The 25,678-nt window shown below is 43.8% G+C and overlaps 1 long non-coding RNA gene across 1 annotated transcript; it reads right to left on the minus strand.

Annotated features, from left to right (window-relative positions):
* Positions 1-14,437: 14,437 nt before the first annotated feature.
* Positions 14,438-24,382, minus strand: LOC143159235 (uncharacterized). Its single transcript, XR_012995154.1, has 5 exons — positions 24,324-24,382; positions 20,281-20,447; positions 19,506-19,822; positions 16,694-16,834; positions 14,438-16,612 (listed from the first exon to the last, which is right to left on the minus strand). It is a non-coding gene; the product is annotated as an uncharacterized LOC143159235 (long non-coding RNA).
* Between the last annotated feature and the right edge of the window lie 1,296 nt (positions 24,383-25,678).

Raw genomic sequence — 25,678 nt, forward strand, 5'->3', positions numbered from 1 at the left:
TTCAGAGATTGTACACCTTGAGATCATCTCCCAGGAGCAGATGTTCTATTGCACATGCGCATAGACACGGCGGCTGGGCTCTCTGCACCCCCACAAGCCTCTCTGCTTGTAGACGGATGCATGCTCATATGTTGCCATGTTAACAGGAGTTATACAAACATTGATCATGTCAAGGTAAACATTGACAAGATGTTTACCTTGAAGAACAGATTCTTCTAACCCTAAGTCTTGTAGGCAAGAGATTTCCTTCTTTAATTTTTGTAATTATTGATAATTAAAAGGGGTGAAGAAGCAATATGTAGGAGAAATCTTTTTGCTCCCCAACTGCCCAGGATTATATCAGAACAGAGGTTCACCTAGCTGAAACAACACTGATTAGACTGGAAATTGGCACTGTATCTGATCTTACCTTGGAAGTTTCAATGCCAGATCTCACTCCCAGAACATAGTTGACTTTTATCTTTATTATAAAGTAAAGATATCTTCCAGCAAGGAAGACCTTTCAGTTTTTCCCTCTGTTGTGGGAAGAATTTACCTTTGTCTGACCTGCCAGATCCCACTGTATCAAAACTCCCTTTACATAGGATTCCTCCATCCAAGAATTTTGAAGCACAGGAGTTCTTCTTTATGGATTAACTGGCATAACCCAATTCACCTGACCAGATTTGAATGCCAACTGATGACCAACCAGTTAGATTTCCTTTCTTAATTCATAGATTTTCTTAATATTACTATTAGGAAATTATTAATTTCTTAATACATTATTTAAAATGTTAAATATTAATATTTTCCTTGCTCATCCACAAACAGATCAGATATCTCATGCTCTAAAGTACTTCTTATTCCCCTTTGACAATGAGGTCAAGACACACAGCATCAGGAGTGTAGATGTTTATTTTTGGTCAGATTCATCCTTGGTGAATCTGGATTTGCATATTTGAACCTTGAGACTTAGAAAAACAGGCCTGTTATGAGCACGAAGAATAGGTGCCACGGTAACAACCAGTTCATTTCAGCAGGAAGAAATGATTTCTTGTGAAGTGTTATCATTAACAACAATATAAAAATAACCACAGATTACTTTACCTGTGTTAGGAAATGTGCTTTGCTGGTACCCTGAACATGGAAGTGCAGTATAAATTGTGTACATTTTCTTTTTCCACTAACTGCTTTCTCTGCCATAAAAAGCGTCTCTGACTGCTAAAGTAAATTGATTCCATGTGCCAACACCCGCACAAAATTAGTGAATCTACTAGTAGATGCACTGCCCCTTTATGGAAACCCATATCATTTACTGCTCTGGGAATAAGTCTGATGGGGTGACTCAAGACCATCTTACATAGCGCACAAGCAATTATTGCTGGAACAAGAACTCATTTTATACAAAGCTGTATTTATCCTTAGTTTGAAACGACGCTGCTTCAAATTATCCGAGTGACTCTACAGAGACTATGTTCAGGCAGTTAACTCATTAACATTGCAGTCTCCAGATGGGCGAAGACAGATCACACGGATTTATACGTTTAATGAATAGCCAAATACGGCAGCTCTTTTAAAATTTTATCTAAATATTTTCTAACATAGCTAAGAGGTCACTCTGATCAATTTTAGTGTACTGCTTACAAAATCTATACTGCCTTTGAAAGCAATCCATGGGCTGGTTTGTCTTTAAAGGTGCTGTAATACTTGCTGAATATAGTTGGCCACATTACTTGCCAAATTATGGCAAAAACTGACATCCCCTGACTTTGAATAAACTTTGCTTCATGCGTTTAAACTTCAAATGTGACTAATACCTATGGTTCATCTACACGTGGTTGTATTTCAGCTCCTGGCCTGAGTGTTCGAAGCTAAATCAAGTCTGACAGACTGAGACGTGCCACTATATTCCTACTTAAGAGACTGTGGAGCTCATAAGAGAAGCCCAGAAAATATTCAGTTCTGCAGTATCCCAAATCCTAAGGAAAAGGTGAATATAGAATTTAACTGAGCTCTTTTGTAGCCATTTGCTTTAAAAACTAAAAAAAAAAAAAAAAAAAAAAAAAAGAAAGATTTATTAAAGATAAATCAGAATAGGAATGTTAAAATACTTACAGACGCCGGAGTTTTCATTCCTGGGAGGACCAGAACATGGTACAAACCTACTATCTAGAGAGCTTCCCAATTCCTGCATCAAATCCCTACACCAACAAAACACTACTATGCAGGAAGGCACTGTGCCTGTAAACAGATTGTTGTATCATGCAAGGCCACCACTTGTCAAGCTGTATTCTCAGGTGATGCCCCGTTGTCTTCATTTAAGCCTTTTCCCAAAAGAAAGCACACAGAATTTGGCCCGTAATTTGCTATAGTACCCTACATTGCTTCAGCAGAGGTACAATCTGTAAACACCTACAGGACTAAAACCAGAGCTTTTCACTGCTACACAGCAAGATTCACTGCTTAGAAACTGAAGACAAGGCAAATCAAAACAATTATCATCATTATAAACATGTCTTCAAACAGCTGGAACAAGTTTCCCAGTGGTGGTAAACTCTGCCTCCTCCAGCACCCTAGTGAAGACAGATATTGGCTAGAAATCAATCAGAAGTTATGGAGAAAGGATTCACTGGGTGAGGGTCGATGGCCAAGGTTGTGATTTTTTATAATTTGATGATATGTTTTGGATCAAAAATCCATTAATCTAAATCTTTTCAAGTGTCATGATTTTGATTAATTCATCCCTCGCCCCTCTTTATGCCACTTCTAAGCAATTCGCAGGGCTCTTGCCTGATCCTTTTATCTCTCCTAAGAGAAGTCTGCTGTTTCACACAGAGAAATGCGTGAGGTAATTTACTCATGTGTTATTAAAGCCTCTCGGCTTGTAGACGGATGCATGCTCATATGTTGCCATGTTAACAGGAGTTACATGAAACATGGTCTCATTACTCATTAGAAGCTCCTGGAATAAAGAGATTACTTCAGCTACACAATACTGATTTTTTGTGATTGCTGTACATCCCATCTGCATTGCTTCCTGACTCCAACAGTCCTATTGTGAATGTGAAGATCAGAGAGAAAGAAAAGGGAAACTAGCGCCTTCTTTAACTTTCAGCCTGATGCCAATACTCTTCTTACTGCAAGACAGAATAATCAAGGACCCGAAGTAAATTAATTCTCTATTCAAACATTCCTATCAGAAATTATGTATGGCAGAGTTCCCTGAAAATCACCAGCATATGGAGAATTTCTTCAGAGATTTACAGGTCCCCAGGCTCTCTCAGATAAAGACAACATATTTAGAGAAGGGAATAGCAAGTAAGAGAGTTGGAGTGACTAACAGCATCACGTTGCCTTAACACAATGTATACCATCCAAATGATGGCATCTTTGATCAGTTGGAGCCAAGCCCTCCCATAACGGGGTCTGACAACTGCCCTCCCCCGGCTCACCTCAGGTATTTAATTACACATAAGTGAATAGCAATAAACAAACTGAATTATGCAAAGCAGTACCCTCTCAGGAAGGAGATAACAGCACGGCCACGAGAATTTCTCCCAGTAAGTCACTTACATCTCTGGATTTGCACAGAGTCATCAAACAATAGCCCTGGAAGGAATCAAAGATGCCTTTACTTGAAGGCGCTGTTGGCGTATGTCACTCCTGACAGATGTTTGTCCAATCTGTTCCTAAAGACCCCACAACCATAGAAACTCCACAACCTCTCCAAGCAACCTATTCCAGTGCTTTAATGCCCTTGCCCTTCGAGAGGTTTTCCTAATGCCCAGTTTAAATTTCTCTTATGTTAATTTAAGTACATTACTGTTTGTCCTAACCATCACAAACACAGAAAACCTTCTCCTCTTTGAAATGGCCTTTTATGTACCTACAGGCTGTCGTCAGGCCTCGCTTCAGCCTTTTTTTCTGCCACTAGATAACCCCAGGTCTTTCAATTTTTACTCACCGATCAGAGGTTAAAAAAAAAAAAAAGGCAAAAACCCCACAACCTTTATCAGAAGAGGGCATTGAACTTCGTCCTGCCCATCCACAACTCTCTTAAAAATTCATTGATCAAAACTGGCCGTAGTATTCCCACGCTGAGCAGAGCAGAGCCCGCTCCTGTCTGAACCTCATAGTGGGATGTTGGTCTTTCTCACAACAGCATGCCATTGCCTACTTTCGGTTAACTTTTGATCTGTTATAACGAAAGATACTTTTCTGTAGAACTGCTTTCTAGCTAGTTGTTTCCCAGCCTATTTGCTTAGCAAAGTGTTTCTGGCTAAGAGTACTTTGCACTTGTCCCCTCCTGAATTTAACCCTGTTTTTTCAGACATTAATTTATCACACAAATGTAACCCCTTCCTCCAATATGCTTGCAGTCCTTCTCAGCTTTATGCCTGCTGCAAAGTTACCAAGCAAACTTTAAATTTATTTAAATCAAGCTATGTGAACTTTGTTCCTAATTCAATCCGCAAGGGTTTGTTTTGCAGTAAAGGGAATTAAAATGGTTTAGCACAACTTATTTTTTACCAACCTATGTTGACTGTTATTCATCTTCCAATTATTTTTGTAAATGTTACAGACAATTCGTTATGGTTGATTTTTTTTTTCCTCTAGAACTGTTGTTAATCTGACTGGACTATAATTCCCAAGCTACTCTGGGAAAAAATATTTTTTCTCCTTCTCCAGTATTCTTCAAGCTTATTGTAATTATCTGCAGACAGCTTTCATTCTCCATTGAGTAGCAGACCAATCCCCCCTTTGATCTTCCTCATTCTATTAATGGTTCTTACAGAATTATTTCTGGTTATCTTTGAGGTCTCATTTTGTGCCTCAGCCTTTCTGGTTTTATCCCTGAATGCTTGTGCTGTTCTTTCAGATTTATTCTTAGAAATCTGACCTCTTCTTTTTTTCTGTGTGTTTCTGTCTGGCGTTAAAGTTGCAGAAAAACCCTTCATCGTCTACCCAGCTTGGCACCTACTGAATTTCCTATTCTTGCATTTGGACAGTCTGAATTGTGCCCTTAGCTTACTCTGAGGAACCGACGACTTTATTTTATCTTCCCTTAGCCTTACCTCTTGGGAGATCTGATTTACCAAATTTCACTTTATTGACATCTGTCTTCTTGAAACCCGTTGCTTTTATCGTGATCTCTCCCACCTTCCCCTTCTGATACAGAAGTCCTGAGGCAATTTAAAAAAAAAAATTAGAAATCATCCAGTAAGCATAACAGTCCCCCATCATTTAATGATAGCAAAGTTGAATATATACAGAAACAAAATGTAGCACTTCAGCTGCCAAGTAGGAAGAAACAGTAGTTAGGAGGGGAAGCTTTAAGAGAAATGGGAATCTACCAGTATGTGCTCATGTAGTGTCAAAGCAACCCATAGCTTCGGAGAGCCTTAGAGATTGTTTCCATCCAAAACAGTGAGAAATTTTCTGATTCTTGATTCAGTGACCCATGCTCTCTCAATCATAAAGGTCTGTTCTTCTGATTACCCTCAAAAATCAAAGTAATAATCTCGATAGTGCAGCCACTACAGAAAGCACGAGCATGACGCCTCTCCTTGAGCAGCGGGACCGTATTTCAACACACTCTCGGTACCCGTTTGCATCAACAGCTTTCAATTTCTTCTGTGGACAAAGCATAAGTTTTTAACCTTGAACTTCTTAAGACTCATTTACGCAACAAAGCACTTCTCTGTGCCCCAGCACAGAAAGGGAACTTATCTGGATCTCTTCCCAGGTGCCGCTCACAAGTAGGCACACGAGACTTTAAGCGCTTTCTTAAAGACACAGCTTCCCCTGATGGGCCATTTAACCCCAAATGGAATAACTTCAGAAAACATGGCAATCAGTCCCAATAAGCCTTTGACTTGCAAGCATTTATCCACTACCCAGAAGTAGATATTTGAACAACTGTATTTTTGGAACAGCATCCCCCAGTGCTCAAAATAACCCAGCAAGACCTCTCGTTATAGAAATCAGCACTGACACCAACCCCTTCTTCTGCACTACTTACTCCATACCAGCCTTCCCTTCCTGGACCTGCTGCCACTTCTCCATGGATGGAAAGCGATAGAGGTTCATCATCTTCACAAGGGAGTGGGACCTGCAATCTGCCTGGCAGCTAAACAGCTCCTTGTTGAGCTTTCATTCCTAGAAAGAGAAAGCCCAGGTGTGTAACAACCCTCTGGCTATTCTGCATATCCCCCTCTGGCTGTGGGATTGACCCTGTTCGCTTGCATGTAGTTGCCTCTCCTCCTGATGCTGCCGAAAGAGAACTGAGACCCCTTTTCAGCTGGTGGGGAAGGGGCACGCCTTTTGGAGGCTGTCAAGGACTGGGCATGGCGTGTGGCAGCTGGTGCCCGTGGAGATGATGTCTGCCAGCAGAGCTGGCTGCAGCACGCAGCATACTCCAACAACGCACTACACACACGTAGAGGTATTTCTTTGGGTGCCCTTATCACCGCAGTAGATGGATACCTGTTTCGGGCCTTCCCCTCGTAACACAAGGCTTATGACATTTGAGAAAGAGGAGAAAATAGGGATGGGGTGTTTTGGATGCCTGTAAAATAATAAAAATAATCAAGCTGGGAAGAACAGAACAGCGTTAGCCTTTCTCTTCAATATGCCTAAAAACATATTAAGAGAAAATCTCTCTTTTTTTGGCTTTTTTGTGCAGTTAGACGTTTTACTCTCTGGCCTATGGAAATACAGGCAACAGCTGCCCTTTTGGCTGGACAGACGAGCCCCAAAACACTGTAGGCACACCAATGGCCAGTTATTTCTGGGCAGGAGTCCAGGGGCTGATCTCAGTCACCAACCTTCTGCAGGGCTTGGGAGCAGCCTCTGTAGGAAAGCACAGGCTTTTTTTTCTCTCCTTTCGGGGTGATTATCAGCAAAAGCCACTCTCAAAATGCATCACTCTCAACATTTGAAGAGGCAGCAGAATACCCTCAATCGAAAATCCCCACATCTGAAAGACCCTGTGCCTGGAAGCTGGCCAGGGCTTGCTGGCTTGCAGACCAGATTGCGAGACTCAGCTTTGCAGCCAAGAATTTTCCCCACTGGACCAAAGAAATGCAGGAGTCCGTTTCCAAGCAGCAGCAAGCAGAAAAAAATGTGCATGGGGTGAGATGTCCACAACAGGCAAATGTAAGCTGATATTTTGCACCTCTAGCCCTTATCTGTTGTGTGGTCCAGGTAGCATCGGTGCGCCTATGTACGTTTCCCAGGAAGGGGATGGTAAGAAACAGCAGATGTTAAGAAGACAACAAACCTGAGGCCTTCCAGGGAGGGCTGCCTGCACTGACCACGGGAGAATATCAAGTGAAGAATTGGGTTAAACCCCTCTTCCTCCTTCCCAGCAATGCGTACCACTGAATCCACCGACTCTGTCCCAGCACTTACGCACCAAATGGTCTTCTCTTGAACAAAGTCCAGCCAGGGGAGACGGTGACTCCCTTTACTCAGTCATACTCTGGATAAATTACTCAACTGAGACTTGGGTATGAATCCTAAATTAACCTGAGATAGCTCAAGCCCCAGCTTCCACAAACTGTGCAGTATTTGCCTGTGGGACTCTGTTAAATCCCTGAAAAATAACGTAAGCATAAACGACTTGGAAGCAACTTTCCCTATCCCACACCCTTTTCTTAATGTGCTTGTCAACAACACAATCCTGTGTAATGCAGGGGGATTAGGTCTTGTAGGCATCTGTTGCAGATAGCCTGTTGAATAAAAGCCTGTTTACAGTATTGACATTCAACCCAGCCTGCAGGATCAGTGCGCAGCCTTGGTGGGGCTGAGGGATCGCTGCTCCACCAAAACTTCATAAACTCGTTCTTCTCGTTACCGCTCACTCCCCGCAGCAGCTCTCGTTCCAGCTGGGAAAGGAGTGTGCTGAAAAATTAATGAGGAGATTTAAATATCTGACTAAAAGACAGGTAGATGGAGGAACGGTAAGGGAGAAGGAGGATGATATGTTTTAAGGGGAGAACAGGTTTACGGATGCCTCTGGTTCTGCCACCTGGTAGGTGTAACTTGTCTCTGCAGTAAAGATGGATCCAAACGTCTCCTCTACTTTAGAGGAGAGCAGATTCATGGCTGGGTCTTGCTACTGTCCACTATTTTCACGAGAGGTCAAAAATGCTCTTCCTCGCAGTCCATACTGGCCTCTGCTGCTCCAGATTTTGTTTAATATTTTCTACTACTTACTTTTAACACATTGTAGTGGTCAATACCAGGGGAAATTAGGTTTCCTTTGCTTTCCATAACAGCGTCTCCCACAGTTTACTGGGCCAGACCAGATGTAAGTTTTCATTAGTAATTAAACCAGTTTCATCACTGCTTTAGGGGAACGAATTGATTGACCAGATTTGCAGGTACAACTTTGTGTGCCTGCAGGCTTGAATCGGTCACTGCATTGACTGCACTCTGCCTAGAAAACTTTTCATCCATTAAAGCTGATCATATCTTTTCCCCTCCTTTGCTGAGAAAAGAAAGGGTAATTAAAAAAAAAAAGTCATCTGAAGTAAATTAACACTACAATAATGAAATAAAACGATATTAAAAGTAGAGTCTCATGCAGAAGGGCATGAGAATTGAGTGTTCAGAGTGCCACACCGTTCCCAGTGGGCCTCTGCACTGGGTAGGCTCTAATCAATGACACATGCCATTTCTGCAAAAGGCAGCCCAAAGGCACGCCAGGGTGAATTAGAGAGACAATTTCAACCCTATCCTGATTTTCCTGCTTTTATGAGTTTAAATCTGATCTTTAACATTGTTTGAAAACAATTTTTGTGGTTTAATTAGATATAGTGACAATAAGTCAATAGCCAGTCTAACATTTTCTGGTCTCCAGCCTGGAAACAGTGAAGTACTGAGTCCGTGGCAGAATTAGGAGTCTATCTACACATCTTAAAAGCCTTTCAAGCCTGCAGTTTAGCTCACTTTTCCATGTGTACCAATCTGCTAAATGTCCTGATACATGCTAATATTTTCAGATACCACCTTCTAAAGCTTGAAATAACATATATATGTTTTTGTTCTAAACCCACGTCTAACAGTCTGTGGTTTGATAGTCTACATCTTCTCTTCCATTTGTAAAGCCTACATTAATTTGCAGGGGTGGCATGATTCAATCTGAACCTTATTGATAAAACCAACTAATGGCTGGAATTTACATAAAAATAATACAGGCATCAAAAGCTATCCAGGAGTTTGAAGCATCAGAAATAATCACAGTGCATTGAATAAGATCATATGAATAATTCAAGAGCTTCAGCATCACAGTTTTGGATTCCTGTAAGATCACTGGTCTTTTTTTCCAGAATTGTAAGCTTAAAAAAAAAAAAAAAAGGAAAAAAAAATCACATCAAGCCTTGTACATTTATTTAGCTCATCTTAAAAAATATTACACCCCCCCCCAGTGGCTCCCCATGACTGTTAAGAGTAAATGTAGGTGTGTCAGACCAAAACCAGTACTTTTTTAAGATAAAGTTTTCTAAAATATCTACTAACCGCAAGGCAGCAAAACTTCTGATAAGAAATAAAAAATAGGTATCACCCTTAATTTTTTTTTTTTTTTTAATTTTTAACAATTTGCCCTAAATATTTCTGTCCTGCTCTACCACTAACCACTGCTATTAATGTGGGACAAGGGCAGAGCGCTGGGCTAGCTCAGGGCACCCTCTGGCTACTATAAATACCCTTTTTCAAACAATCTCAGGCAATTCCTTCTTGAATGCAACCTGTGTGGGAGCTGCACCAAAATATTTATTGCAGTGATCGTGCCCAGGGCTCTGCACTCCCCCTGCGTTGGCTGGCATGGTCGCAAGCTGCCGCTCGGTCGCGTCCTCTCCCCTGGCCCTCTTGCTAAATGCGTTTGGGCATCTTTCTCACACCTGAATTTCTGCGTGGCTCTATCGGCCATTTTTATTCTCTATTGCCCTTTCCTCAGTGCTTCAGCCCGCGTTTTCTCAGTGCTCAGCAGGCTGCTTTAGCCCTTGCGTTGCATGGAAAGGGTGGCCCAGATTGCAGGAATTATCTGCCCTTGGAGAGGGGTAGAGGGCAGGCCCGGGTTTCAGCCCCGTCTCTAAATGTATTTATTATAATAGATACAGCAGGATCTTGTTTGAATAAACAATAGGCAGGAAATTAACAGTTATGGCTGAAACTCCAGTCCTTCATTCCTGTGATTAAGAGAAAACAGATATGCTGAAAGAGAAAGACAATTTCAGCTTTCGTGTAGCTCTGTCCTTCAAAGAGTGCTTCACATCAGGCATTACTTCTCTGCAGAATTTAGCCATTAATTTCCTTCATTTAAAGTAAAAAGCATCCACAGAAGATTATAAAATGCTCTGTATTCCCAAACAGACAGATCATAATGGCTCATCCTGAATATGCCATTCTGGCCCTCCACACAGATATTAAATGGCTGAGATAAATCATGGCTTGGGGGTTTACAGAGGCATCGTGTCAGCGATAGCAATGGATTACAAACTTCCTCCTTTAGACAGCAAACACCCAATTACCAGCATCATCTTCCTTCATGCTTTGAATAGTGAAGGAGGGGTTGGCATGAATAATTTTTCATTTCTCAATAGATGGAGGCTGATACGGTAATGCACGTTGCAACTGAACACATTGATATCCAGAGTCATTCATAAACAAAATGCCACATTGCACAACCCATGGGGACGTTACGGTGAGAGCAAGGAGCCTGCTCCATCTTTGCATCCCTGTATAGCGTGGGCATGCGTGGGGAGGCATGCAAACACTCTGGGCATGTTTGTGCCATGAGCAAATACAACGCCTGTGATAAAAACACATTCTTCAACATAGCGCATACAATAGTCAGGTCTGATCTCATAGCTGACCCTGTTTTGAGCAGGAGGTTGGACTAGAGACCTCCCGAGGCCCCTTCCAACTTGAATTATCCTATAAAACGGAAGGCAATGGCTTATATCAGGCGGCTGAAATCAGCTGGGTCTTTAATGTTTGTTCTCTCCATAGCCCGGGTAAATAGAGAGTTCAAAGAAGGTAATTATACTGAGCAATAACAGTTAAATGCTAATTACTTAATGAGAAATTAAATGTTTATCAGGAAATAGGGGGGGTGCCAAAAAGCTCTGTGAATCCATGGTGTTTCCTTTTGGCTACATACAATAGCAGGGGTCTTTGAACAGTGACCCTGGTGAACGCTCTTCTTCCAGGACAACAGAAAGACAATACGTGTCTTAATATCCAAAGAGACGTGCCACCCTGAGCCTCTTGCCACAGCAAAGCTCACCAGCTCCTTGACCCCTTTTCTTTCAGGGAAGGGTGCTGGAGGACCCAAATCTTTACTTCTCTATGTGTTTTTTAAGCCAGACACATTACATAGCAACACACTGCATCCTACCATCATCCCTGCTTGGCCAGCTCTCTGCACACTCTCACCAAGTTCACACCACCACCAAACTGGATTAAGTGGTTGTCACGTTGGAGGACAGGGCACTATCCAGAAGGACCTGGACAGGCTGGAGAAAGAGGCTGATGGGAACCTTGTGGAGTTCAACACAGCAAATACCAAGTCCTGCATCTGGGATGGGATAACCCTATACAGCAGTACAGCATGGGGGCCAGCTGGTACTGTAACTAGGGCTGTGAAATCTTCTTCTTTGGAAATAACCAAAATTTGACTGGGCAAGGCTTGAGCAACCTCAGCCTATTGTGAGGATGGCCTGCCTGTAAGCAGAAGTCAGACCAGATATCTTCCAACCAAAATAATTCAGTGAATTCAACTCTTGACCTGCCCAAGTGCTCCAAGCATGGGAGAAGTCTCCTAACTGAATTGTTATAAGCTCTTCTTTGCTGGGTGATATTAGGCTTTTCAGTTCAAGCTTAAAAAAATGTTCTTTAGAAACTTGCTAGCAATAAAATGCGAGAGAGCTAGCTGGAAACAATAATTAAACATAAATGATTAAAAAAAGATTGATCCCACTTGCAAGCATTTAAATATGCCAGCTGCTAAATTACAACATTGGCACAGACCTGGATGCCTGTGCCCATTTTAAACAGTGCTCGATGAGATCTGTGTGGATAGCAGGCTGCTTGTGCTGGCCCCCATCCTGTGAGCAGATCAGCATGCTTGAACCCTCAATGACCAGAACATTGAAGTAAAACCCCCATGACTTCCCGGGGACTCCAGGATGAGACAAGTATGCACCAGTATGGCCTGGACCATGGGATCACGACTTAAAATGGCCTGGTGCAGTTAGAGGGGTCTGTAAATTCCTTTTAAAGTTTCTGCTTGGGGAAAGGCACCCAAAACTTAGAAAGAAGGTAATATAAAGCAAGTGGCATCTGGAAGAGGATGGTTAGCAGGTGGGCACATCTGTAATGCTGTGGTTGTAACCTACGCGCATCAGGTACTCCTAAGTATTGGAAGTAAATCCCACACTCAACTCCAGCAGAATCCAAGCTACCTCTCCCAGCAGTTGCCCCAATCCCATTTTTTGCTGCCCAGCAGAAGCCTTCATTTCATCAAGTATTAAGGCACAGCACTGGACCCTTCACAGGCAGACATTCTCGAGAACAAACATAGGATAAAGCTGCAGACAGGAAGGAAGCAATCATATACAGGCATTAGCCCCTGTGAATAGGGACCACACATACAGGTTGATTTGATCCCTTACTCCACCTGCTCCATTTGCAGACTGAATCATTCCAGCATGAACAAGAACACTAGAAAGGGTACAGGGCCTCATACGAGGGGGCTCAGCTTCCAGTTAGGGCTCAAGGCACACACTGTTTAACAGCTGAGAACATAGCACGAGATTTCTGTACACCCACGCTGCCAGCTGGAAACAAAGGAACGACGGGCACGTACAGCCCATCCTCGGGAATCATCTCAGGTCCCTTTCACCATCACTTCTGCTCACAGGCGTGTATCAGGCTGCATGTCATGTGCATCTCCTGCTTTTGTTAGTCATTTCATTGGTAGGCAAGGGATCACGTCTGTTGCTCCCTTAATTATGGAAAAGTTGTCTGTGCACAATTTAAACAAGCCCCTGTTCTGCTCTTTATCAATATTGAACATGCTTCCTGTCTCTTCAATGCTCCAGCTTGCAGCTACACAACATTTGTTCATAGCTGCAGGCTATGTCAGCAAGACTTTGATAGAGCAACAAAAGAGTTCCTCGTTCAAACAAACAGCACTAGTGAATCGACTGGAGTGTTGCAAACGCTGTCGGGATTGCAGCCGACTGGAGCTGTACCGGCTTGCGGCTAGAAAAGGTATTTTTCAATATCTACAGTGAATACTGTTACAGCACCTGCATCTCCCTTTTGAGGTGTTGCCGGTGCTCCCGTCCAACCTGGCCTTTCAGCTGTGAGTGAGCATACAGGCATGTATCACAGCACTGCAGGAGGCTGGGGTGCTACTCTGCTAGACGTCATATGGATGTACAGGAAAGGAAAATCTCCCTTGCAATGGAGGGTCACACCCATCAAGTACCCTGAAGGCCCTGCAAGTCCTTCCCACCCTCCACAGGGAAATCAAGCTCTGATCTTAGGCGTCTAATTTAAGCATGCAGCGCTCACTTGTGTAAATACCTCCGGGAAGCACTCACAGTGCTGCAGGACAGGGCACAAGCAGTGAGAAAACACAGCCCAGGAACGAAGCATTGCATCCGTGCGTTTGCCAGAGGTTCCTTCTGACCTTCTCCAGATCTGTGGGCACCACCAACAGTGACCAGCAAGAAGAAACCCTGAGGACACCAAGCTAGCTGGTTGCTGAGTGGCAACAGATGATATCTAGGAGTACTTTTTAATCACAGGTGATGTATGTTGCTCTAAATTGTTGTAGTTTGGCAGCAAGGAAGAAGGTTGTCTGCCGACCTTGTCCTTGCAGCTCTGGTGTGGGCAATGTAGAAATACTGGGGTGGACAGGAAAGCTGTGTCTGCCCCAAGAGCAGGCAAACTTGCTCATCAGGGTCTGCTACAGAGGCAATGGGCAGTTTTGCTTGCAAATCTTTGCCTCCTGCTCCCCATCCCCAGGAAAACTGAGCTCTCTAGTTCTGGTTCATGTCCAGAGCAGATCTCGCTCTAGAGATTTGGTGGGTGCTTGCTGGGACGCGGGGTGCAGGCAATCGCATCCCAAGGTCAGGCTCTGTCTCACAGAGGTGGGGACGAAGGCACAAAGGAGCCCAGGAGAGACGTGGCTGACCAGGGCCTGGCACTGCCAGCAGAGTACAGCAGCAGCCGACAGCATCGCAAGCAAGTGGGAAGATTGCAAATGGAGGGGGTCATGTCCCGGAGCCCCCGACACATACCTCACCTTCCACCTCTCCGCACGACACGCATGGTCTGGATGCCCAACCCAGGCAGCTACAGCTGAAAATGCTATCTCAGTAGTCACAGAGGAACCAAAACTCCACTTAGCCCATCTTCAATGACAAAGGTGTAAAGTTTGTGATAATTTCTCTTATTTTACTTCTCTTCAATTAGAAGAACACTTAAAAACATGAACTACACACCAGCATTATTGCGCACACTGAGAAACACTGTATTTATGCCTTGAGTCATTTCATCACAGAGGCAAAATCAGGCCTTTGTTGATCGTCAAATGCCGGGAAACTTTTATGAATTGGTTTTGTTATACCAGATAAATGACATCAAATCTATCACACCATGAGGGCTTAACTTTCATTTGCATAATGATTAAAGCAAATTTGCGAATCACATTATTACAGAGGTAATAATTATCTGCAGCTTTTATGCGAGGGTTGACTTATTTCTGGTGGCTTTAGCGCCAGTTTTTCAGGTGATTGGTGATTTTGGACCCTTCTGTTCTGAGCTGTCCAGCCTGACCTAATCTTAAAAAGGCTTCGAAGGTCAGCACTTTCTGAAATTGAAACTTCGCTGAAGTTATCCTCCTGCGCATACAGAAAATCACTACTTGCTATTTCAAACCCCAGCTGTCACTGCTCAGTCTCATGACTATATATGAGCAAGAATCAAGGAAATAGAAGATCTGTAGGCCACAAAAATGCTAGCAGGGTGTGACTGTTTTACTGCAGGAACAATACTAGGGTGTATAACTCAATATACAGAAGAAAAATTACACTAACCAAGACAATCCAAACAAATGTCACATCCCTGACAAGTGCTGGCACTTGAATTTTAACTTACGTCATTGGGACTTGCTGCCAGGTAAACTCCAAGTGTTAGAGCCTGAACATTAGTCAGAGCAAAGGTCCATCCAGAGCCCAGCGTCTTGTGACTTGCACGGGGAAGGAGAGGACATAACTCTTGGCCAAACTCCCAAGCTTCCGGCAAACCAGGAGTTTAGCAACAGCTTGAGCAGGAGGTTGCATCTGGACCCCTGGGTTTTTTCGGGTGCCACCACATACTGACCTCACAATTTGTCAAAGCCCTTTCTGAGTCCACCTTTGCTTCTGCAACAGCCTGTGCCAAGAAGGTCAGTGACCTCAGTTATATTCTGGGTAAAAGCTACTTCAGTCAGATTGTTTTGTTGCTACTAGTTCTTGCTTTGTGCAAAATAGCAATGAGTCAAGATCATCACACTCGGCTGAGCAAACCTTAATCCAGGAGAGGACCTCCTCCGAAGGCCCTCGTTCTTCCAAAACCTTGGACCTTTTCCAGTTCTACTTGGTGCTCTTGAGAGAGTGTGACCAGATCTGCAGGAAGCATTTAAGTTGAGAGTATAATATGGCTTTATACAATAGTGAAATGAGGGTCATTTTACCTTGCCTGGAGGTGTTCAGATGCATTTGCAGACACCTTCATTTCAACTACTTGAGGCCACAGATGAGTCTGCAGATGCAAAAGCTACAGATTTATGTGGGCTTTCAGAAATTATGACTCCAGGTCTCCATTGCACCTCGAAGTGTAGTGCCAGGGGCCAAGAAGGACGCAATCCTAAAACTTAAAAAGCACACTCAGCATGTCAGGGCCCATGTACTTCCCACCGCTGGCTGTTATCTCAGTTCAGCACATCCAGCACCACACTTCGGGGAAAACAAGCTTCAATTATCTGTTGGTGGAGGGGCTGTCGTGCACTGATGTGTCCAGAGCACATGAATGAAACCTCGGGTCCAGCAAAAATGGGCCAACAGATGATGTGTGCTCCTGCTTCCCTTCTGGAGCTTGAACCGAGGTCGCCTTCTGGCTTAGTTTTGAGGTTTTGCAATATGACTGATCAAGTGCTTAACTCAAAACTCCCTCCCCTCACTCTGCCTGGCTTTGGTACAAGCTAAAGCCAGAACGTGCAATTTTAATTTATACCACTAGAATAACATCCTCAGTTGTTCCACCAGCAGAGAAACACACGTCTCAGAAATGTCTTTTGCCAAAGTCTCCCTTTTTTTGCAACAAGCCTGCTGGCCGATCCGTCGGCCAAGAGTGCTTTTTATTACTCTGCAGCAGACCCCTGGCTCCCCTCCGGCACTGCAACTCCAGCAGAAAAGAGGGTCACCAAAGCACAGCAGGCAACACAGCTGCCCCCTCCTATTTCTCACCAGGCACACATCCTGCCTCCACCGGGGCAGAGGGAGGAACTGGGGGGATCTCTGCAACTCCAGAGGCTTGTAGGCAGTTTTCTCTTTCAGGATGACTGGGACTGCTAAATAAAAATGACCATGTGAGAAATGAGTCATCAGAGCCATTTTCCACCAGATTGGGTAGACAAGAAGCATGTACACACCGATGCCAGCAGCTCAGCCACAGCTTCAGGTCCTTGCTGGGGCAGGCACTGCTGATGTTCCCACGGGGAAAGGACTACAGCAAGCTCTCCTCCAAGGGCTGATGTGAGCACAGCAAATGCTGTGTGTACACAGCCCCAGCTCTGCAAGCCCAAAAAGCACAGATAGAGTAATAACATTGTTTAAGGTTGTGTAAGTAACCACATGAATATGCAGGAAGCCTATAAATTCTTTTCAGACTGCTTTGGTGCACTCACGCTTGCAGATTTCTCACGCAGGAAAGGTGAGGCAGAGAACAGTGCTTTATAAGCTGCAGATAAGGACTTGACTAGAAGGTTTATTGATGGAAATGTGATAAGCTAGAATGAATGGCAGCACTGAAAAGATGGTCCCGCTTCCAAAGAGTGAAGAGAAAAGAGTGTTTAGCTACCTTTGTAATCATGTGGCTTTTATTTCTAGCTGCAATTAGATACCACCTGGTGTCTCTCTCAGCTACGCAGAAATTGGGACTAATACAATAAGAGGTCCTTTCCCATGTGCAATTTTCAAGTGCCTGTAGGATATTTTATTGCTGAGATGATAGCTGACTTCCAAAGGCATGTAGGTCAGGTAGGAATGCTTTCCTTTTCAGATACATACGACTTGGATCTCAATCTGCAGGGTATTAGGCAGTTAACTTTTGGTAAGGCATTCAACTTTCACCAACGTTACCGAAAATCAAAGTGGGATGATTAAATAGGAAAAAGGTGTTAAGAATCTTTCTCTACCAGGGTCTTAGGAGTTTAAGTCCCAATGCTCTTCAGCTTGAAAAGTGCTCTGAAGAGCCAAAACTGATTTCCAAAAATGGAGCTACAAACCATCACCATGGGGTCCAGACTGACCTTCCCACCTCTACCACAGCAGCCAGGACTTTTTAACAGCCTCTCAGGACTCGCATCTCGGTGCCCTGAAACCCTACGATGGTACTTCAAGCAGAGCTGTGGGAGCACAGGACATCTTGTCTCTTGGTTTATTCAGCACTACTGGGACCTTCAGCTGTATGCTTCATTTTCCTCCCTTTACATCCAAATGCTTTTTAATGACACACCTAGGAATCAAGCAGCACTGAATTACCCCTGATGTTTAAATGCCTTTGGTTTACATTATCTATCCATGCAGAAAAGTGTTTGAGCAGTGGTTTTCTCTTTTCCTGGGATATCTTAAGATGTTTTTTCCACAGGAGTGCAGCTTCTCTCTAAGACCACTTGGAAGATGACCTTTTGGCACGAAAGTGTGCATTGGAACATATGGCCAGTCTTTATCTTGGCATGCTGGGGAGGTTAGCGGAGGTCGTTCCCAAACCAGGTCACTGCTGCTGCACACCTGCTACCCAGCTGGAGCTGCTCTCGCCGGACACAGCACAGCTCCACAGTGCAGAAGGGGCCATCCCGTGCACAAGGGACCACTGCGGACAATTTACAAAACCCCAGACAACTTCTACCTCCCATTCCCAAATCACTCAGCTCCTCAAAGCCTGTTTAATTGAACTAACCACTCTGAAATTTAGGCTTGGAGTTTAGTTGGATGGGAACTTGCACTGTAGATGTCAATAGCTCTAAGGGCAGATTTTAGTGTCTAGCGTTTCTGATTCAACCTGGAAGTCCATGGAAATACTAGAGCATTTCATTACTCCTATAAATCCCAGTCAGTGGAGAGGGCTGCAGCTGTATGAAATACTGACACCACTCTGAAATTATATATCCCTGCAGTACCGGCCTTGCTCCGCAAGCTGGAATATCAGCCCCACAGCTGAATATTTCTAAAATGGTCATCAGATGATTCATGCAAGTTTCTTCTTCAGGAAAATAACAGATGGGGTGGGTGAATGCAATAAAGGCCAAAAAAAATCACAGCAGACACATTTTCTCTGAAGCCTTGCAAATACAACCGAGCCCTAACAGATTGTGGCAATGCACCTGCCAATATAACACTCTTGTACCATCTCTTGGCACCTAATATAGATCATGGCCTAAAGTGTTATGTGCATTGAATGAGGTCAAACACTCTTGGGGTTCTGGTGATACTGATGACTTGAGAAAACAGAATTCACATCTCTAGATGACCCCACAGAAAGTCATTTATACTCATTTAGGGAGCAGCAATTCCCTGACTCATGAAGGTGCTGTAGGATGAGCAGTGATTATATGGTCCAGCCACCTTGGCTCCACTTCTACAATGTAGCTGCATCTGACACCACAAACAGGCTACGTGAAGCACAGTGTACTCTCTGTCCCTGTATCACTAGTAGCCCTCAGACACTTGTGCCTCCGTTGCAGAGGTATCCCACATCTTCTCTGCCCACTGTGTTGAAGCCTTTAGGAAGGAGTCAAGGCTGTTTTGTTGACATGATACCATGGGGTATATAGCAGCCAACTTAAGTCAGGCCCTTGCTCCTGACTTATCCCATAAGTAGGAGCACACTTGGGCAACAAAAAGAAACAGTCTGGACCCAAGTTTCTGTCCCTGCTGTCTACAGCTCCTGCGTACCAGTTCTGACCTGTACTTAAAATAGCAATTAGGTATGGCCTCTGGTGTTAACGGTTATAAAAGCACTTGAGATTAGACAGACATCACAGTTTGTCCCACTTAAAGGCAGCTTATTTTATCAGCAATCTGCATACTAGACTTACTTCTATTAGAGGCACTAAAGAACCTCAGATCCCAACATCTGGGAATACCACTATCAAGACCAGTAAAATAAAAGATGTTTAAAATACAGGTTAAGAATAAGACACTAATGGGAATGCAACACATGTATCAGCACTTAATACTTACCTAATGTGAAACGTGGCATTTTACAACCCTGTACAAACTCAACTGATTGGTCAAGGCTGGCCTTAGACCATAGGTAGATGAGCCAGTCCCAAGAATACGCTGCCAATGCTCTACCACCTTCATCAATATTTCTGATGTGGTGGCTTGGAGGAGAGAATGTGGAAGAGTTGTTTCCTATCCTGCTGGTCTTTCTGCCCCAGCAGAGGGGCCAAGAACAGGTCCTTCCTACTGGTGCTTCTCAGTGAACTGCCAGCAGGACCCTGCTCCAGGACGTGCCTCTCACCTCCAGGGCAGCCAAAGCTCTGAGCAGATCCAGCCTGGTGGGAGACATGATGGAAAAAAGTTCCCATTTAGGGGCAGCCCAAATCTTCCCAATCAGCCTGGATTCACCCTTAACACATCTGTTCTTCCCAGCTAGTTGGTCAATCCTGCAAACAAAGCAGAATTCTGCAAGACATTTGTGGAGATCCTTGCAGACTGGGTTTGCTGCAACTTGTTATATCGCTGGTCATCACAATCATCTATACAACAGATCACTGATGTCGTTCACTGTTTGGTTTCCAGCATCAGTGTCATGTTACTGTCTACTGTTATATCAAATTAATCACATTTACCTGGTTTTGAGATGCACTTGGAGACTGGTAGAATAAGTCCTCTATGCATAATAAATATTATGCATGACTTAAGTGGAAACTGTTTAAATAAAATTTGGTATTCCGGAAAAAAAGCAACCCAAAAGAGAGAGATCTTGAAACTGTGATCAACTGGAACTTACCTCTTAAGTAGATTTTCACCAAGTTCAGAGGATCAATTCCATAATACTTTCTTTGGCCAAGTTAACTGCCCCACAAGTACTGGTGTGTGATTCCAGATGGATACAAAACTGAGGACTCCACTGAGCAGGATAAGTGTCCAACTGTGCTTTTCAATGCCATGAAAAATCTAGAGAAAAGCCAGAGTGGATGGATTCCAAAACATTTTAAATCGGCAAACTCTTCAGTCCAGACAGCTGAGAAATTCATTGATACATGATTAAAGCATGAATGACAACCTGAAAAACTGTTATCAACACACCTTGGAGTCTGTGACAACTTAATTAAGAGAGGATAATAATCACTTTACAAGGAAAAAAGGCAAGAAAGTCTTATGAAATTTGTAACTTTACTGAGTAATTTTGGGGTGGATAATTTAAAAGACCTGTTCAACCCTCTTGTAATTAGCTATAGCTGGGGTAAAAAGACAGCCATGGAACAGAGTGTCTTCATCTCACCAGACCTCAACGTCTGCAGTGTAGGTGTCCGGCCAAACTCTGGTACCCACTAAGAATGGGATGAAGCGCTCTGACATGACATGCTTTCATCTCCATTGATCATAAAGGGAGTTTACATGGCTAGGAGCTAGAGCTATCACAAGTGTGAGCAACTTTAGACTATGGCAGAAGAAAGTAAGGTAGGAGGTAAGTGGATTCAAAGTTATTACAATTGCAACCTTTGGAATATTGTTTTCACGTATTAAATTGCTTCAATATTACATGAAGAAAACAAGGAAGCGAAGCTTGTCTCATTGCCAGCAGGATTTGCTGATTTAAGTCATTCCTTCATTAAAAAGTAGCCTCTCCACCCTGTAGGAGTATCTTGTATCTTTTTCATCTAAACTGTGACAGAGTATTCCCATTGGAAGGGAGAAGCAAGGAAGGGGTGCTTCACATCTTCAGTTGTGTCTGCTGGCCAGGTTCTTTGTGTGGACTATGCAGCATTGACAGATTCCTCCCAGCTGGAGGAATAACTTCAGGATATCCCAGGAGTCCTAGAACCATCATGAACCAGGAGAGACGTCTTTCATCCAGGGAGGCAGTCAAACAAGACAAGGACAATTCAACACCCTGACAATTCAAAGGGACACAAATGAATGTTGAATCAAGTAGGGAAAAGATCTCAAAATTTCGAAGACAGATGTTCTGAGCAACACAGAGGTGCACGCGTTCCCATTATTGGTGGTCTTCCACACAACCATACCAGGGTTCAGGTTTGAAACCTTGCTATGAAATACAAAACCTTACTAGTACGTAAGCAGCTTGTTGTACTTGGAGAACATCACCCCTTCCTTGCTTCTCCCTTCCCATGGGAAGACTTCAAATTGCCTTTTTTCCTCCAAAATTCCTGCCATGATGAAAAGCACAAACACTAACTGCTCAGGTGTTTCTATCAGCGACTGGTTGATTAATAGAAAATTCCTTCCCCATGTCTACCATTCACGCAGCTAGCAGAGAGATCCTGAGAGCAGTAAATCAGAGATGTAAGGAAAAAGCAGTGGGAAGGAGAATTTCCAGGGCTGTCCACGCTTTGTTGGCATATCCCATTTATAAGTGGCATTGATCCACAGCTAACAGGAGCCAGCTGAAGCACAAAAGCTTAAACTGGAGGCAGCCACCCCCGAAAGAGTTTGGATTCACTTTTAAAAAGAGATTTTTATTCTTATTCTGGTAGATCCAAACCATGGCGAAAGATGTTGTTTCCATTTTACCAATCAAAGCTGGAATATTATTTTTTGCAGAAACTGCATTTTCCATCAAAGAAATTTTCAATTGAACATTTCTGATTGATTTTAAAATTGTTTTAATGTCCCCTGTCAGTATCAGGATTGGTTTCTGTATATACTCTGTTTATTTTACTTTCTTGCTTAGAAGATATAAAATCTGATGCAGTTTGAAACTTCAGTAGTATTTTTATTGAATGCTGAGATTATAGTATTCAATAAATGCTATAAATCTAAAATAAAACAAATTATAGCTGCCAGAGACTGAATTGTTTAAACAAACTTTCCAAGGCCCCAGTGAATTTATCTCCAGGAGTGGATTGAGATGTCAGGCGAGCAAAAACTACTTGATTTTGTAATTCAAGAATTACTTTTTACTCATATAAACTTAATGTAGCCCAGACAAACTCACAAAGCATTTAAACCATGTAACAGTTTAAATATGCAGTTTAATAATCTACTTGGTGTTATCTGCAATGTCTGGAAATGCAGTATTATATCTGGAAAACTTCTAACCAGAAATGTGGATTGCCAAAGCACCATGCTCTTTTGCTCTTTTGGGACAGTCTTCAGTTAGGGAGGTTCAAAAAAGATCACACTCTGTAAAAACACATATTATTTCTTCTGATGTTACTTATACTGTTCCACATGGTTTCAAATATGAAAACATATTTGAATAAATGCACATTTAATATCTTAGATTTGACTCTTCGAGTTGTAAAGTTGGATTCTATTGTTGGATTAAAACTTGAATATTTTCAGGCAAGCCTAATAATAACTCACCAGGCATGTTTGTAGGTCAGATCTTTGTTTTCACATCATGGGACACTGATTAGACCTTGTCTTCTTGCACCAAAGACCAAAACTTAAGCAAGGTCTTTCTGTCGCACTGAGGTCACAGAGCGAGTCCATCTCAAAGAAGGAATTACTGTGGAGGAATTCTGTACCAGCCTTTGACACTGAAGTGATACATGCTAAAAATAAACCCTCAAAATAATTTCTTTTAAGAATTTTTACCCCAAATGATTTCAGCGATCCGGTTACAGGATAGCACCATCAATAGCTGTCTTGGCACGAATAAAGGGTCAGGAAAAAGTGGCTGGAAGGAGGAAGGTATTTCTTACACCAGCTTTGCCATCAAAGCCAGCGCACTGTGGACAAACGCCCGTCTTTACCCTCCAGCTGGTTTACGAGCACACCTCCAGCTGACCTCGGGTACCGGCTTCCAGACACGACTGCGGGGAGCAATTCATTAGCGACCCACAGTGCCGCTGGCAAGTAGGACAGCAGGACACGAACTTGATTAAGGACGCTGGCAGGCCAGGGTGGTACAGTTAGATCAGTATCAGTGTGATAAGGTACTCACTGCTACTTGCTTTCCTCAGCCACCACTGCCCCATGAAAACACGTCCCTCCTGACACCAGACTGCCTCCCGTTTCTGTGGCCGCTGCTGCCCCCAGAGTCACAGCCTACCACAAGATCAAGCCTAGCACTGTAGCAAATCACTTGTTTTCTCCACCTCCCAGCTAAGATGTTTGGGACTTTCCAAGGGACCGCATGCCATCCTGGCGTATTTACCTTTCCCGACTGTGGTTTGCATACCTTGCTGGTATCACCTAACAGTAAATGAGGGAAAGAGGTATTCACTACATCACTTCCTGCATACTTTTTTGTTTGACGCTTTTATGCTGTTAACAAGTTCAAACAGCACCCTGCGACAGGGCTCGTGGGCATATGACCCCACCAGGCTAATGCTCAGCACGTCCATGCTGCCCACGTGCTGCTGGAGGGTGCTCTCCAAGGCCCTGGGAACTCCTCACACCTCTCTCCCACTTACGTTTGTTGTCTTTTGCTACACAGGATGGACAAGCCTGAAACCCTGCTGCTCCAAAATCAGGTTCAGCCTCACAGGGTGAGAGTTTCTCACCTGAAACCCTCCTGGATGCCTGACCCTCGCTGGCCTGAGTCTCCTCGAACAGCACTTCCAGCAGTACCACCATGTCTACAGACTGGTCAGAGTTTAATTTAATTTTTTTTTTTTCATATAAAGAAGAAAACAGCTAGATGATTGACTGCAGCGATCTCAGCCAGCCCACACTCCACGCAGACAATCTGCTGTCACGTATCAGGCCCTTTCACAGCGAGGCAAGCGGGAGCAAGGCCAAGAGAGTTATCTCAGCTGTGTCCCAAGTGAGAAAGCATTTGGGGTTTGCAGCATTTGCAGCAAAAGCCCTTGGTAGTAGGTGAATGCAGTGAGCAACTTCCCAGTGCAAAGCACTTACCTTAAAAGCAGAGCTTTGAGCACACGACATGAATCAGGTTTCTGAGCGCTGCTCATCCTTTACTTTTCTCAAATCCTGCTGGAAAGGTACAAAAAGCTCAAGTTACAGAGTACCAGAGCTGCTGATTCACAGCAGAAATGAGCAATAACAACAGAGCCCACTCATCCATAGCCTCCTCTCTGTGCCCACTTGCCGTGACCCTCTGCAGAGGTCCAGGACTGGAGAAACCTCCTACAGCGCAGCTTTGATGGAGTGATGAAAAGTCCAACCCGGTCTATGCCTCACGATAGCCTAAAAGTGGAAAAAAGCTTTTCTCCTTGTTGCGCCATGCCTCAGCACCTCAGAAATTCGGTGTGGCTGCTGGGGGATGTGCAGAGAATCACACGTGAAGCTGCTGCTAGAGCAAAGTCGCAGCATTTTACCCCGGCGATGAACTTTTTCTCTCATTTCCATTTTCATTGGAATATCAATTTGCATTTATTAAAAAGCCCTTACCCTTCTCTCCAGAAAAAAAAAACACCACCCTGATTTAAAGAAAGAGATTGGTTTACATAAAATCCTATTAGTTTAGCTGATTGCTTCCAAAACATTTCTGAGAAAGCCTTCCATTACCATACAAATGGTGCTGGGCCTTTTTGCAGGCTAAATGCTAGATAGCGTAATGATTTGGGCAAATATTCATCAAGACAGCTGCTTCTGCGAGCGCGGATGTGAGCCTGCCGCACACCATTTAAGAAAAGAGCAAGAAATAGCTGATCACCTCCGTGAAGCCAACAGCTAAACCAGCAGCAGCCCTCGCCCCGCATCCCCACTGCAGCACACATGGGGAGCACACGTGTGGGGGAGCCTGTGGGTCTGTGGAAAAGGAGGAGGAGGGGGACAGAGATGATGGGAGAATTTGGGAGAGGAGAAGGCGGCTGGCAGCCCGGCGTGAATGCGTGCGGGGATCATGTGCCAGAGAAGAGCAGCGAGGTAGCGTGCCCGCCGCCTTGGCTGAGGGCTGCATTCCTCCTCGGTGTCATCATTTTCTCCTCCTTGTTGGAATAACCACGAGATCCCGCAAGCTTTTCCTGGCCGATGAAGTCAAGAGAGCTAACAACACTATAATTTTATAGACCTCTCTGTAAACAGCTCCTGGAAGTGTTTGCATGAGGCCCATCCCTGTGACACAGCTCACTTGGTCGCCTCTTTGGGATTGCAGGGTGCAACCTGCGTGATGTGAAAACAGCCGGGAGTGAGGAGATCACCTTGGTGGCTGGGCATTGTGGTGGGCAGGAGGTTCTCTGGGTTTGTAAAAGGGAAGCTCACCACTGAAGGTCTAGCAAAATCTGGAAAGACTTTGCCAAGTCTGGGCT

This window comes from Aptenodytes patagonicus, chromosome 4 (assembly GCF_965638725.1).
Source record: "Aptenodytes patagonicus chromosome 4, bAptPat1.pri.cur, whole genome shotgun sequence".
NCBI lineage: Eukaryota > Metazoa > Chordata > Aves > Sphenisciformes > Spheniscidae > Aptenodytes > Aptenodytes patagonicus.